This window comes from Eriocheir sinensis, unplaced genomic scaffold (assembly GCF_024679095.1).
Source record: "Eriocheir sinensis breed Jianghai 21 unplaced genomic scaffold, ASM2467909v1 Scaffold548, whole genome shotgun sequence".
NCBI classification, from domain to species: domain Eukaryota; kingdom Metazoa; phylum Arthropoda; class Malacostraca; order Decapoda; family Varunidae; genus Eriocheir; species Eriocheir sinensis.
Genome location: NW_026111885.1, coordinates 270,538 through 287,500, shown reverse-complemented (window position 1 = coordinate 287,500; position 16,963 = coordinate 270,538). Strand labels below are relative to the sequence as shown.

Here is a 16,963-nt window from a genome sequence, read left to right as displayed (position 1 = left end):
GAGGAGAGGGCTAAAAGGACTGGTTTATTGCAAGATGTGCAAAGGCAAAGAAAAGAGAGACAAAGTGTGGTCAAGATTAAAAAGAAACAAAAATCAAAGAAACAGAGAAGACTTTAGGGCAACGAGAAATGAGTACGTGAAAGTGAAAGGAAGAAGAAAACGATACGAAAAGGATATTGTGGAAAAGTGTAAAGAACAACCTAAACTATTTTATAGATTTATAAATGGAAAAATTAAATCAAGAGAAACAATTGAAAGACTGACGGAAGAGAATGTAGAGATCGAAGATCCCAAAGGCAAGGCGGAATTATTTTACAAAAATTACAGCAAGTGTTTACCAAAGAATTATTATTTAATGAACCACGAAAACAACTTAGATATATATATGGAAGAGGTCAAAATAGATAAAAGGAGATAAAAAATCTATTGGGGAATTGGAAGAAGGGAAGGCCGTGGGACCGGATGGAGTTTCAGGTTTTATACTTAAAGAGTGCAGAAATGAGCTAGTTGGCCCAATATATGACATCAATAGGTGCTCAATTAAAACGGGCACAGCGCCTAGGGAGTGGAAGAGGGCAGAAGTGGTACCTATATACAAAAGTGGAGAAAAGGAAGAACCCCTAAATAACAGACCGGTGTCTCTGACCAGTGTAGTATGCAAAATATGTGAGAAATTAATAAAAGAACAATGGATGAGATTTCAAGAACATAATCTAATCACAAACAATCAATATGGGTTTAGGAAAGGTCGCTCATGTGTGACAAACTTGCTGAGCTTTTACTCAAGAGTGACAGACAAATTACAGGAAAGAGACAAATGGGTGGATTGCACTTACCTAGACTTAATGAAGGCATTTGACAAAGTTCACATTCAAGACTGCTGTGGAAACTAGAAAATAAAGGAGGATTGAGAGGAAAATGGGTGCTGGATGGAAAGCTACTTCAGAGGAAGAGATGAGAACCGTGGTTGGACACTAGATCGGAATGGAGAACGGTGGAAAGTGGAGTGCCCCAGGGGTCGGTTTTAGCACCAGTACTCTTCTAGTCTATATTAATGATATGCCAGAGGGAATAAACAGCTACATGAGCCTGTTTGCGGATGATGCTAACTGCAAAGACATATAAGAAACAGTGAAGACTGCAAGGAGCTGCAAGAAGACCCAAACAAGATTTGGAAATGGAGTCAGAAATGGGAGATGAAAGTCAACGTGAAGAAATGTCATGTTATGGAAATGGGAAAAAGTGTAGAAAGACCAAAATGGACATATAAAATGGGAGATCGTGAAATATTAAAGAAAGTAAATGAAGAGAGAGACCTGGGAGTAATAATGCAAGATTATATGCAACCAGGAAGTCATATAAATCAGATCTTTGGTGATACATATAACATGGTGAGAAATATAGGTATAGCATTCCACTACATGGACAAAGAAATGATGAAAAATTAATAACTACTATGATCAGACCTAAACTAGAATACGCGGAAACAGTGTGGTCTCCATATATGAAGAAACACATAAAAAACTAGAAAGAATACAGAGGATGGCAACAAAATGGTTCCAGAACTGGAGGGACTGACATATGAAGAGACTAAAGGAAATGGACTTGCCAACACTAGAACAAAGAAGAGAAAAAGGAGACCTAATACAAATATATAGGCTATTGAGTAACATGGAAGAAGTAGATAACGAGAAATTGCTAGAGAAGAACCTTCCAGCAGAATACTAGAGGACATAGTAAAAAAGTTGAGGAAGGAAGATGCTCAAGAGACATAAAGAAATATAGCTTCCCACAATGAAATATGGAGGTTTGGAACAGATTAAGTGAAGAAATAGTATCGGCGAAGAGTGTGCAAAGTTTCAAGGAAAAGTTGGATAATTATAGATACGGAGACGGGACCACGAGCGTAAGCCCAGGCCCTGTAAAATTACAACTAGGTAAATACAACTAGGTAAATACACTGGTAACATTTCTGTGCATGATTCACACAAAGGAGGAGTTTCCAGCAACAGACACTCACAACAGCTCTGGCCCCAGTCAAAGTGAACGTAATAATGCAAGTTATGCCTCCATGAAACATAGGAAATGGATAAACATGAGAGCTCACAAAGTCAGAAGTGACATCACCTGTTTTTGTAATAAAATATACATATATAATGAGTCTGATACCCGCTAAATGGCCGGGTTGCTGCCAGACCAAGGAGGCTATATTAGAGTCTCCTTGTGCCAGATGCACGAACACACCACGTGACTCAGCACGGGGACTTGGAATGTGAATGCTGATGTGACGAACATGCCGGCACACACGTGCTCCTGCCGACTTTGTCTTATTCATGGAAGAAACTATAGACAGACAGCCAGGTATGAACAGGCTGAAGGGCAGGGCAACACTTCCACCCCAGAAGACACAGCCAAGGAGACAACAATCATGGGAAACAAATGTAAAAAAGAAGTGTGGGATGGAAGGAACAAAACCTTCCCGTGTCTGCCCCAAACATTTCAAGTAATGGCCCTTGCCAAACACCCAGACCCAGAACACTTTGCCAACAGTGCCTGGGGAAGAGCTCCACACCCAGCATGAAGGGTGTCAGGCAAACCAGGCCACCAACCCCTGGTGTGGGTACAAGTAACACACACACACACACACACACACACACACACACACACACACATGCACGCATGCACACACACACACACACACACACAAACAAATGTAAAACAATATAATTATAGAAAAAAAGTATGGCTTTAGACAAGGGCGTTCATGTGTAACAAACTTATTGAGCTTTTACTCGAGAGTGACGGACATAACACAGGAGAGGGACGGGTGGGTAGGTTGCATGTATTTGGACTTGAAGAAGGTTTTCAACAAAAATCCACATGCAAGACTATTATAGAAGCTGGAAAATAGAGGAGGACTGAAAGGAAAATTAAAAACTGGTTGTAAAAGTTACTTAAAGGGAAGAGAAATGAGAACAGTGGTAAAGGACATGAAATCGGAATGGAGAAATGTAGATAGTGAAGTGCCCCATGGATCAGTACTGTCACCAATACTTTTCCTAGTATATATAAATGACATGCCGAAGAAAGTAAATAGTTACATGAGCTTGTTTGCAGACAATGCAAAACTGCTGAGACACATAAGAAATAGTAAAGACTGAAATTCTGCAAGAGGACCTGAATAAGGTTTGGGACTGGAGTAAGAAATGGGAGACGAAGTTCAATGTGAAGAAATGTCATGTAATAGAAATGGGAAAGAGTGAAGGAGACCAAAATGGACATGTAGAATGGGAGATGGAGAAATATTAAAAGTTCAAGAAGAGAGATCTGGGAGTGATAATACAAAATAATCAAGTCAGAGAGTCATGTAAATATGATATTCTGAGATATGTATAGAATGGTGAGATATATAGGAATAGCATTCCACTACATGGATAAAGATATGATGAAAAAGATGATTACCACTATGATTAGACCAAAGCTGGAATATGCAGAAACTGTGTGGTCTCCGCATGAGAAGAAACACGAGAAAAAACTAGAAAGAATACAAAGGATGGCAACAAAGATGGTTCCAGAACTGGAGGGATTGTCATATGAAGAAAGGTTAAAGGAAATGGACCTGCCAACACTGGAACAAAGAAGAGAAAGGGGAGACCTAATACTAATTTACAAATTGTGGAATAAAATGGAAGAAGCAGATAATGTGGAGTTGCTACGAAGAGAAGGAAGAAACACCAGCAACACACGAGGACACAGTAATAAATTGAGAAAAGGAAGATGCTTGAGATGTAAAAAAATATACCTTCCTGCAAAGAAACATAGAGGTTTGGAACAGACTAAGTGAGGATGTAGTATCAGCAAAGAGTGTGCACAACTTTAAGGAAAAGCTGGACAAATACAGATATGAAGACAGGACCACACGAGCATAAGCCCAGGCCTTGTAAAATTACAACTAGGTACACACACACACACACACACACACACACACACACACACACACACACACACACACACACTTCTTCTTAAATTTTCAAAATTGCAGACACTCTGCAACCTGCCTTTGATTCCCTATCTGGGCCATGTGTTCTGTTCTCCATGCAATACAACGCCCCATCCAGCACCTCTCTCCCACACACGGCAGCACAACACAACACCTCAGAGGTGAATCTTCACGTGTCTGTAATCTCACCTTTTGTCATAAATCGCTTACAAGCATCACACTGGAACCCTTTGTGGCCACAGTGTCTTATGCCATGTCTCTTCAGCCATGACTTCACAAGGAATCTTTTCCCACAAACTTCACACTCATGGTTTTTTTCACCAGTGTGTGTAAGGGTGTGTTTCTTGAGGTCACCCTTCTGAGTGAAGCTTTTCCCACAAACTTCACATTTATGGTTCCTTTCACAAGTGTGTGTAAGGGTGTGTCTGAGGCTATCCTTCCGATTAAATCTTTTCCCACAAACTTCACACTCATGGTTTTTTTCAACAGTGTGTGTAAGTGTGTGTGTCTGGAGGCTACACTTCTGAGTGAATCTTTTCCCACAAACTTCACATTTATGTTTTCTTTCACCAGCGTGTGTAAGGGTGTGTGTCTGGAGGTGACCCTTCTGAGTGAAGCTTTTCCCACAAACTTCAGATTTATGTTTTCTTTCACCAGTGTGCGTAAGAGTGTGTTTCTGGCGGTTACACTTCAAAGGGAAGTGTTTCCCACAAACTTCACATTTATGTTTTCTTTCACCAGTGTGTAAGGGTGTGTGTCTGGAGGTTACACTTCAAACTGAACTTTTTCCCACAAACTTCACATTTATGGTTTCTTTCACGAGCGTGTGTAAGGATGCGTCTCTTGAGGTCACCCTTCAGATGGAAACGTTTCCCACAAACTTCACATCCATGTTTTTTTCCTCCAGTGTGTGTAAGGGTGTGTGTTGAGGTGATCCTTCCACCCAATCTTTTCCTACAACCTTGAGATTCATGATTTCTTTCACCCGAGTGCGTGGGTGCTTTGTTGAGGTCACCCTTCCCATGGAGTCTTTCCTCAAACTCCTGGCACTCATGCTTTCCCTCAGCAGTGTGTGCAAGGCTGTGTCTGATGAACTTGCTCTCAGTCCCAAACTGCCTCACAGTCCTTCCACTCAAACTTTCCCTTTCCTTATGGCTGGAGAAGGCAGCAGCAGCAGCAGGGTGGTGGTGGTGGTGGTGGTTCTTCTGATCGCCCCTGATCCTCACACCAGTGGCAGTCTGCTCTGCTGCTCCTGGCCACTCAGGCTGCTGCCCGGCCTTGCAGCCGAGGGGGCAGCAAGTCTTCCTCACCGCTACTCAGGGACCAAGCAAGCAGGTGAAGGGAAGGATGCACCAAGGAGCAAGGACAGTGAGTGATGAGCACAGCAAGTGTCTCAGACCCTCACTTCAGCACCAGAACCAGCAGTGGACGTCAGGACACACACACACAGAGTCGGGTGCTGTCTTCTGGCCCTGTGCTGCCTACCTCAGACCCTCACTTCAGCACCAGCACCAGCGGTGGACGTCAGGACACACACACACAGAGTCGGGTGCTGTCTTCTGGCCCTGTGCTGCCCACCTCAGACCCTCACTTCAGCACCAGCGGTGGACGTCAGGACACACACACACAGAGTCGGGGGCTGTCTTCTGGCCCTGTGCTGCCCACCTCAGACCCTCACTTCAGCACCAGCGGTGGACGTCAGGACACACACACACAGAGTCGGGGCTGTCTTCTGGCCCTGTGCTGCCCACCTCAGACCCTCACTTCAGCACCAGCGGTGGACGTCAGGGCACACACACACAGAGTCAGGTGCTGTCTTCTGGCCCTGTGCTGCCCACCTCAGACCCTCACTTCAGCACCAGCAGTGGACGTCAGGACACACACACACAGAGTCAGGTGCTGTCTTCTGGCCCTGTGCTGCCCACCTCAGACCCTCACTTCAGCACCAGCGGTGGACGTCAGGACACACACACACAGAGTCAGGTGCAGTCACTTAGCGCTGTCCTCCTCCCAGCATGGTGGACACCACTACCTGGTTTGTAAGAGATGTGTTAATGCAATGACTTGTTCTTTCAAGGTACTGGCACACCCCCTTAACAAACAGTTTATATCACTGAAAAGCTGCTCATCAACCCTTCGATACGGCCGGGCAGAGAGCGTGGCTCACGGCATATCCGGCACAGCCGGGCAACACCCAGATTTAAGCCATAAAACAAACATAGTCATGCATGCACTTGAGCAGCAACAGTAATAATAATATAAAATAATGGCAATGTCCCCCCTTTTTTCCCACCTCCCGCTCCCTCGTAATGCGTATTATAATGTACATGTGAGTGTGGCTGTGTGTTTAAGCACAGTCTCAGTTCCTTTGCCAGGATGTTATGGAATACGTCAGAGCTGATGGCAGTGAGAACACAAGCTGAGCTAACGCAAGAATCAGCAAATGATGACTTTCATCAACAGTCATCAACCGGAACCCACACCCTTCCGGACGATCTAACAAGCAAATAAAACGAGTGAGCAACGCGAAGACGGGGGAGAAGCCGAGAGAAGACATGTGACGGGCAGGCGAGCGGTGCTCCGCCGCCCCGCGCCCTGTGGTGTGGCTGGCTCTCAAATTGTGCGACTCACAACGTAAACTGTAAACTTTGTGTACAACTGTTAATATAGTTAAAATTACAATTTGTATTGGTATTGCCCTGTGAGAGAGAACTAAAGTGAACTTATAACGGCTACCGCTCGGCCAACTAAAAAGGCTATTGTGTTATCTCACCTACTACAATCAACTTGTGAAAGCAGGCAACGGTACACCGGACCTGACGTGAGATAACAGTTCGCGCCTTAAACATTAAAACATAACACTTAACACAAACCACGTTAAAACAACGCCTAAAAGTCTGAACATAAATAGTGGCAGCGTGGTTACGAACTACAGGTAACTCTCGATTTACACGAGTATTGCGTTCTTGAAGAGGTCGCGTAAATCAAAAACAATGTAAATCAAACAACAGGTATGTTTCTGTCGAAAAATAAATACTGTACCATATTTTGCGGCGTATAACACGCACCCCAAGCTTTGAAAAAAAACGTTCTTAAAATGCTCAAAAATATGTACGGGTTAAAGAACATTGACAATGTACAGTTTTCCAATATTAATATATTTTAGGTGTAAACTTTACTGCTTGAACTGACAAGTGTCCTTGAGTAAAGCAATGAAAATGGCGGTCGGGCTGGTGTTGTGAAATACATCCCGTACATACTGATGATGCACAGCTTCTGATATCATAATAAGCATATTATTCCCACCATCACTCGTAGGTTATGACAGACAACTAGGCAAGACACAATTCACGTGGTTCTGGTGACACGCGGCATGCAGCTGTTTGTTGTGTGGTTTCCAAACAATGCAAATGGCGGCCGGGCTGGTGTTGCAAGAATCGTTGAGTAGCGTGGCAGCGTGGGTACTGTATTGTTGTTCAAGTGGCGCGCAGGAAGAACTGAGCTTAGCTGTGTGGCCGCGGCGCCGTGTGAGTCCAGTTGCGTGAGACATATGGTGGCCACTCCATAAAATATCGCGTATAAGTGGAAAAAACTTGTAAATTAAAAATTTATTTAGATTTTGGACCCCGCGTTATTTCAAAAACGCGTAAAACAAACTCGCGTAAATCGAGAGTTACCTGTACTCCGAAGTGTTATATAGGTGTTATCTTTCTCTAATATAACATAACATAAAATGGTGGCTGGTGGCCGCCTCGTCATTAACCACGTTAAAAATAACACTAAAAATCTTAACATAAATGGTGTGCAGCGTGGTTACGAACTACTCCGAATTGTTATATCTCTCTCTCAACCATAACTTCAGTGACAGTGTGTGAGGGCAGAAACAGTGAAGCGTGTACCTAGCGTTCTGCTGAGGCAGCGCGCGATCTTCCTGCTCCGTGAGATTCAAGTCAGCACCCAGCCACACCCGAGCGCAACGCCCGCCCCACCCTCAAGACAACCTGAGCGCCCCGCCTCGCACAACCAAGTTTCCTCGGAGGTGTCTAGGCACTTGTTTCTTCCTACGACACAACTAGTCGTAGGTGCGCACTTTTCTTTGCCAGGCAACTCAAACCTTTGAGGGTGACTGGTGGGCGTATATTGTCTGCCCGCCGCCCCTCCCACCACAGCTACCAGCCGACGGACGGCAGACCCTGCCACCCCTGCATCCTGCCCCAGCCACCGGCGAGGCGAAGGACACGAGCGTGCTGAGTAGTGGGGTATCGAGTTGCTGTCTTCGAGGTTTTTAACACATTTTAGCTGACACTATACATTGATACAGTTTCCATAATTAAACCACTTGTAACATGATTTCATGTGCATTACTATTATTATGTTCACGTGTTTAGGCTTGTGGCCGTATCTAATCTATTAGAGTTTTCAGCTGTTGATTTTTCTGGCGTGTGGTTGTTTAATATTTTTCTTGAGTAACATTGTTACGCATTTTATGTATAATCATTCATTTTCTTTTGTGTGTTTTATTGCACAGTGGAGAAGTTTTGTCTTGCTAAGCCTCACTCATTATTCTTTTTTCTCTTTTATAATGCATTTCAAAAGCATCGGGGAGGAGTGAGCACATACTTAGTGGTGAAGGATTATTACTTCACTTACTTCTGCAGCGATATATTTTTTTTCTTTTACCATTTTACTCCTCATTTTACTAGTAACTCTTTTTAATGGCAGAGAAACCTGACCCGAAGTTACAAGCTCTCACTGAGGACTATGAGGTGGGTAGAGAGAAATGACAAGTACCGTCACGGATAACGGAACTGTTCTCATGTAAGGAGTGTAGCAGTCTTCAAAGGGTGCTTGCTCCTCCTTCTACGCTGCATGAGCAACCAAGAGGTATTTACTTACCTTACTAATCCCACTATGGCTTCTGCCCCTAATCACCCGCTAACAGCAACAGCAGTTAGGCCTTTCGCAGGCAGCAAAGGAGGCAGATTATTCGGCCAGGGACTTCTCGTTTCAAAGTGAGATTGTCATGGACATTTCATTCGTGTCAAATCAGGAGATTAAATATCTCTCAGCCGCTCAAGGTCAATCCCGGGAACGGGAACGCCGGCCCTCATAAACAGGAGCGCGTTCACAGGACGGAAGGATTATGATGCATGTCGGTCACTTTTTCATGAAACATTTGGGGAAGATGGGCAACACAGCCTCGTAAAAGGGTGTAAATTTTGCTGTGGACACTGCAAACGAGTGGCCGTTTTAACAGGCCAGTGGACGCCTATAGGCTATCTACTGATTTGATCTTGTGTTTTAAACAATGCAACTGGACAGATGGAGAAACCATTTCTGCAGCTAATGCTGGATTATTACTAGAGTTCCTTGTGTACATGATTGTCCTTAAAGTTCCTCTTCGACGGAGTGCAGTATCCCTTGACTACAGCCCCACTGGCAACCTACACGGTTTTATCAGCCAACTTTTATGGCACTTAAAGTAATTTTGGGCCCTTTATGATGCTTCTTTTGCCGTCAACACGTTCGTCGGGAAGGGGAACTCGCGACCCTCTGACCTAAACCTTTTGGGTGTCACCAGCGGTAATAAAAAAAAAATCCTTGGTGTGTTCTTTTACCCGTGGTTTAGGCAAAAATAGTCAGATATATGGGTGGATGGAAATTTGAGCTTTACGATCAATTTTTTTTAATACACAGAATGTGCATAGTGATCGTCTCCAAAGACTAGCGCCGGCTTGAGGTTCAGCCTGACGCTGCTTTGTCAATCTTTCCACCACATGACTATAACCTGCATCGTCGCATTTACTAATTTATGTTTGGTTCCTGAGCTTTTGCCTGCATCTTTTTTCATGCGAGAAGGGGAGTGCTTGAGTAATACGTTTCACTCTTACTCACTATTTTCTTTTATTGCTGAGTTGATGCAAGGCAGTCAGTCTTCTTAGTTTTTTTGGAGCTGTAATAACCGAGAGTGTAGAATAACATAGGGTTAGGTACTTTTTAACCTTGAACCTCATGTGCCTCTGCTTGAAACAGACATTTTTCTCTGCAAAGACAGACTTAACTAAACTTGAGCAGATGCTGTCTCTAATTTTTATTGTAACCAGCATGTGAATACCTGTAAGCTTTGGAAGTAAGCAGACAAGTCTTGCTTACCCTTTGCTTGACATACCACTGTTACCCGTAACGGGAATTATTTTTGGCGTCACAGATGTCAATCATCCACGTTCGTTACGATCGGGGGATAGGTGGAAATTTGTCTTTTTAATTTGATGTTTATTAATGCTGGAATTACTTAAACATTAAAACATAACACTGAACACAAACCACGTTAAAAATAACGCTTAAAAGTAACACTCTACCCCAACCCATCCTCGCTGAATGACTTTGATAAGAAATTGGTTGATGTAGAAATAAATGTATGGAAGAAAGGAAAATGAAAAGGAGAGGAAGTTTCCAAGAAATCCTGAAACAACAAGAAAGGGCAAGAAAAGTGGAGATGGAGCGTGAGGTTGTCCAGGTAATGAGAAACAAGGAAGACTTGGTTCGAATTGGCAGAGAAGAAGAAGAGTGTGATAATCGTGGGTGTTAAGGAGGAGAAAATCCCAATGAAGGCAGAGAGATATGAAATCCCTGAAGTGAAAGAAACACTGACAAGCTTAGATAAAAGTGCTGGAAGGCTGACAGAGGAGGTGGACGAGGTGACATGACTAGGAAAATATGAGGAAGGGAAAAACAGACCTATCAAGCTGAAGTTAAGGTCACAAATGGCAGCCAAGATCATCTCAAGTCGGAGTGGAATACTAAAAGGGACAGAACATTATAAAGAAACATATATAAGAAAAATATGAGCATGGAGGAAAGAGTTAAGATGAGGGAAACTGTGAACAAAGCAAAGCACAGGAATTAAGAAAGAACAGTCAGAAAAATAAAGAGTTTTTGGAGAGTGTAAAACGACAGAGTGATGAAGTGGTGGATCAGGAAGAGGGAGGAGGAGGCCAAGTAAACACCAACACCACCACCAACAACAAGGAAGAGAAGGGAGCGAAAAAGCTTAGGTCAACATTCACTAATGTCGACGGACTTATATAAGAAAAGCTAGAATTAAAAGACTACCTGAACAGAGCTACACCAGATGTAATGTGCTCCACTGAAACAAAACTAGCACAAGGCCCAGAAGTGGCAGGAACAGAGGAGTGCAATTACACTATATACAGGAAGGCCACAATAGGGAGGAGTGGGGAGGGTGATGCTGCTCAAAACAGACTTAAAAGTGATCAAAGTGAGAACAGGACCAGAAAATACAGGAAATCTGAAGTGTTTTATTACAGCTGAAAAACTGTCAGTAATGGTGACATGTGTGCCCCCACACGGACGAGGGAAATGTATAACAACCTGTCAGAAGGTACAAGTAAAGCATTAGAGGATACTATTAGAAATAGCAAGAATGTACATAATTCTAACAGGGGGCTTCAGCTGTAAAAATGTCAACTGGGAAAAGTTTGGAGTGGAAGGTGAAGAAAATACATGGGGAGCTAAAGTTTTGAAATTGTCCACAGAAAACCTCACGACACAGTGGGTGAAGGAAGAGACGAGATTTAGAGGAAAGGATGAATCAGCAAGACTGGACTTAATGTTCACTAACGGAACAGACCTGTTAAGTGAAGAGCAACATGAGTGCCCGCTGGGAAAAAGTGACCATACAAGACTAGATTGGAGGAACTGGGCCTGCCAACACTGGGAGAAAGAAGAGAAACAGGAGACCTGATAGTGCTGTACAGGAACACAAGTGGAATGGACGTGTTGGACAGAAATTATTTAATCAGATGGAAGGAGGAGGCAACTAAGAGGACACAGCAAGGAGTTGAGGAAGGGACTTGTTTGAAAGACTTAAGAAGTACAGTTTTCCACACAGGAGTGTGGATACATGGAGTGGACTTAGCACAGACATTGTTGAAGCATGTGGCAGTGTCCATATAATGAAGGAAAAGTTGGAGAAGCATAGAATGGGAAAAAGGATTGTCTCAGATTGAGGTCAGGCCCTGTATACTACAAATAGGTAAATACATTTTGGTAAATATACACACACACACACACACACACATCTGCATACCTTCATACAAATACACTCCCTCTCCACAGTTTATAGAAAACAAAACATAATCAGGTTAAGGTTTACTTCATGCACCTTTCCATGTCTTTTCTCCTACTGAACCGCTGCTCTTTGTTGCCACACGTGTGCTCTGCTAACCTTCCAATAGTAATAGTAATAGTTAAGGTTTACTTCATGCACCTTTCTATGTCTCGTCTGCTACTTAACAGCTGCTCTTTGGTTGCCACACGTGTGCTCTGCTAACCTTCCAGTCTCCCGGAAGTCTGTCACTGGGGGTCAGCGGCTGAATGGTGAGTTGATGCTGCCAAGTGAAAGGGCCAGTCATTTGGTGATTTCTGGAAGGTAAACAATCTCATAACAAAAGTGTCATATTTTGCCCTGAAATAAAGTGTCTCAAAATTATTGGCTACCCTTTCCGCCACAGTCCCCCAAGCCAGCCACCATCTTGACTCGGGTGTAATTCAAGAGGCTTGGCCCTAGGCTTTTCTCCAGCAAGCTTCTAAGGCCTCGGATCATTCACTGGGCAGACGGTGGCTGAGTGGTTAGCGTGCAGGCCCTGCATTCACCGCATTCTGGACAACAAGGGTTTGAATCCGCTACCACCTGGAATTTTTCAGTCACTGCGAGTGGCCTAAGACTACCCACATGCTGCCCTGAAGACCACCCATCAACCGGACTCTAGAAGAACCGTCCAAGTCATTCAAGAATGAGCTCTGGGCGGCATGAGGCAAGAAAAGGTGGAGCCATGATAAACACATGCCTGCACCAAGACGGGCTCGGCCGACCACCAGGCCTCAAGAAAGCCTACCGGTGCTACAGGGTTTGACATAAAAATTAAATAAATAAAAAATCTGTTTACAGGTTTAATTGTTCCAGAATTTTGCTCACAAACCAAAAAACTCGTACAACAAAATGAATGTCTCCCTGTAAGTTAATGTGAATCCCATTAATGAATCACATATATCGCAAATTTATGAACATAAATATCATCATACATATCTTATACATAATAGGGGTAATTTTTCTTACAAATAGCAATGATAAATAATATAGAATAATAATATAAAAATATGTATATAAGTAACATATATAGTGCTGAAAACACGAAGACCGCACACTAGAGCACAAAGGTAAGCGGATACGGGCTGGTGCTGCCTCTGCCAGTGTGCAACGCGGACTGAAGGCGCCGGCACACTAGGCGTTTTCCTCCAACCGATGGGGCTAGGAGCAACCGTGGTTGCCTGTACACCTAAATGGGAGTGAGTTGTTGATGTGGGTAAACACTCCTGTCCTCCCGTCTTTGAAGCCACGATGGTGCCCACAACGGCTTCTTCCTCCATGTAACTGTAGCAACAAGTCCATAGTTTGAGTACCAGCAGCACAAGCCACAGCAGCCCTTACTTTGGCAAGCGACGTCCTGTGGATACAGGGTGACTGATTTGTTTACGTTGTGGATATGGGCGGCCGACCTTGGTCATGTGTGATGCACACTCAGAAAAGTTGGACTTGTGTGTTGCGCCTACCAATGCGGTTGGAGGAAAAGGTCCAGTGCGACACCAGTTTGAGATCCCACTCCCACTGTTTTCCGCTCTGAGCGCTCTCGTCTTGCAGCGAACAAAGGAGACCCACGCTCACATCTTCGACTTGTACAAAGAGGATGCTCGTACACCAAGTCACCACTTGTAAACCAAGACATTTTTTGTGATTTTTTTTCCTCATAATCAAAACGCTCGTAAACTAAGGCACTCCCAAGCCGAGGTATCACTGTAAAAAACAGGCCAGTTCACCATAAAACACTTTGTGGTGTTTTCTGTGGTTTGTCATCATCAGAAAATTGAGAGCAACTAAAGAATAATTAGTTCTTTGCGTTGTCATTACTATTATGTTATTTACGAATAATGAACGCACTTCCTCTCCACTGAGCCACAAGGGCATTCAACACACAAGTTATCTTGCAGCTGTGCTTTGTGTTGTTGATGGACGCCGTGTCTCTCTCTCTCTCTCTCTCTCTCTCTCTCAGTATGGTACATAGTAGGGAGGTATGGCCTCGATACATCTAATAAGAGTGATGCTAAATGTATGATGTATAGCAAAATCTATCCTGTACCTGTACCTTCTCTCTTCCCTTCCCTTCCTCTCTGTACCTCCTCCCTTCCTTTCCCTTCTCTTCCCTTCCTCCTGACGTCCTCCCTTCCTCCTTCCTTCCCTTCCTCTCTGTACCGGGGAATATTGACCAAAGGGTAGCCAACTAATTTCAAGATGCTGACTGCTAATTTCGGGACAAAATATGCTGCTGTTTATCATGGATAGTATTTTTCTCCGGAAATCACTAAATAATTGACTTTTCAATGCCATTTTGCACCAGTTGCCGCCACCGCAAAATAGCTCGCAGAGGTTCAACTCGGGGGACGAGTGGGAAATCTTTCTTTTTTCGGGGGGGGGGGGGGGGCGTCGACAATGCCAACAAACTCAAACTACACAGATGGGGGCATGGACCCAGCACAGGGCTCACCAAAGCGGGCAAGGCACACAGGGGCAGCGCCACGTCTCTCTCTGGCAGCTGGGCTCTATCTCTCAGCGGCACGGCTGGTGGCTCCGGCACGGCCGCCGCGATGCACCCACGCCACCGCCCATCACCAGCCCGCGCCCCACACTCCCACCCCCACACACCAAGAACACAACTACCCCAAAAATATACCCCTGGCATAACAATATTATCCCTTGTAGCTCCTCCTTCCTTCCTTCCTCCCTTCCTTCTCTTCCTCCCTGTACCTCCTCCCTTCCCTTCTCTTCCTCACTGTACCTCCTCCCTTCCCTTCCCTTCCTCCCTGTCCCTCCTCTCTTCCCTTCCCTTCCCTTCCTCCCAGTACCTCCTCCTTTCCCTTCCCTTCCCCTCCCTTTCCTCCCTCCGTGTCTCTCCCTTCCCTTCCCTTTCCTCCTCCTTTCCTTCCCATTCCTCCCTCCGTGTCTCTCCCTTCCCTTCCCTTTCCTCCCTCCGTGGCTCTCCCTTCCCTTCCCTTTCCTCCCACCGTGTCTCTCCCTACCCTTCCCTGTCCTCCCTCCGTGTCTCTCCCTACACCTCCCTTTCCTCCCTCCGTGTCTCTCCCTTCCCTTCCCTTTCCTCCCTCCGTGTTTCTCCCTTCCCTTCCTTTCCTCCCTCCCTTTCCTTCCCATTCCTCCCTCCGTGTCTCTCCTTTCCTTTCGTCCTCCGTGTCTCTCCTTCCTTTCCTTTCGTCCCTCCGTGTCTCTCCTTTCCTTTCGTCCCTCCGTGTCTCTCCTTCCCTTTCCTTTCGTCCCTCCGTGTCTCTCCCTTCCCTTTCCTCCCTCAGTGTCTCTCCCTTTCCTTTCGTCCCTCCGTGTCTCTCCCTTCCCTTTCCTCCCTCCGTGTCTCTCCCTTTCCTTTCGTCCCTCCGTGTCTCTCCCTTCCCTTTCCTCCCTCCGTGTCTCTCCCTTTCCTTTCGTCCCTCCGTGTCTCTCCCTTCCCTTCCCTACCTTCTCCTTCTTCTTGGTCTTCTCCTGAAGGTCGGGGTCGGGGATACACACGAGACTGTGTTTACTCTCTTCTTGCTCTTGCTCTTGCTGTACAGGTGACCCGTTGGAGAGTCAGGCCTTCGTATCGGCACAACCTGTAAAATAAAACAACACAAGCAGTATATATCCATTACAAATCTTCCAATTCCCTATTTCTTGCACACCACATCTTTTCCAGAAAACTCCTCATGGTTTTTATAATTCTCTCATTTGCTTCATCACTCAGTCCCAGCAGCAGCAGCATCCATTCCCTCTCTGTCCTTGCAATCCTCCCATTCACATCCCAGCCCACCTCACTCATTGCCACCCTCATCATCTCCGTCCTTTCTCTCCGGTACCTCCCACACACCACATGCCCGACAGTTTCATCCACACCCCTGTCACACATCTGACACACTTTGCTGCGGGACTCAGGCCACCTGTAATTTCTTGCATTCACATTCATACACTGCGCTCGAGCTTGGAAGAGAAGATCCAGGCTTCCATCATACCAGCTGACACACTGCGGGGCTTCCTTTTCCCTGTACCACTCCAAAGTGATCTATCGCTCCATCGCATGTTTCCAGACCGTCTCAGACCTCTCTTCCACTTTCTCACACCCCATTCTAGACCCTCGACCACGTACTGTTCCTGTCAGTCACCTTCCACTCAAAGAAGCGCCTCCCTCCCTCTCTGCTCACGTACCCGCCTGACTCGCATACCACTGTCACATACTGTCAAGTCTTACGTTTTTTGCGCGTCTTACAAAATTTCGGTGATTTTCAAGTCTTACGGCGTAAGTTCAAAATCTTACGTTTTTTCTCCGCTTGCGACGTTTTTTTTTTTTTTCAATATATGTTTGATTTAAACAATTGGAAATATATCGTACGCGGCATAATTAGATTCATGTGAGCGTGCTGAGTAACGGTTACTGTTACGGTTAAGGGAGCTTAAGGCGGCTTAATTTACACCTGCCTGGGACAGAAAACCTAAGTTTCAGGATGAAGTGCTTAAGAAAGTGATGTATACTGAAAAGAAAAGTGTGTAGAAGTGAAAAAGAAGAAAAGAGGAACGAAAGAAGGAGGACCTAGGTCAGGTCAGGTGTCGTTCGGGAAGCTTGGCCTTTTATTGTATCGGCGCTTCCCTGATGATCTTCACTGGTCAGTTTTCAGGTTGTTCGTGTCTAGGCTTTTTCTTTGTTGTTCTCTCTTTCTCCACATTTCATATATCACTGGCTTGGTTTCTTCGATCAGCTCTTCTTTAAATAATAGTTCTCCAATTTAGTCTTCTTCTTCCTCTGTAGTGAGTCTTGCTATTTGCAATATCTTCTTTCTTTCATTTGC

The 16,963-nt window shown here is 44.9% G+C and overlaps 1 long non-coding RNA gene across 3 annotated transcripts; it reads right to left on the bottom strand.

Annotated features, from left to right (window-relative positions):
• Window positions 1-5,035: 5,035 nt before the first annotated feature.
• LOC126993058 (uncharacterized) lies at window positions 5,036-16,315 on the bottom strand. 3 transcript variants are annotated; one of them, XR_007747298.1, is made up of 5 exons: window positions 15,603-16,315; window positions 12,291-12,445; window positions 5,752-6,032; window positions 5,486-5,665; window positions 5,036-5,392 (listed from the first exon to the last, which is right to left on the bottom strand). It is a non-coding gene; the product is annotated as an uncharacterized LOC126993058 (long non-coding RNA). The 3 variants fall into 3 exon arrangements; XR_007747297.1 differs by having other exon boundaries at window positions 5,486-6,032; XR_007747299.1 differs by having other exon boundaries at window positions 5,486-6,032; window positions 12,355-12,445.
• Window positions 16,316-16,963: the final 648 nt, after the last annotated feature.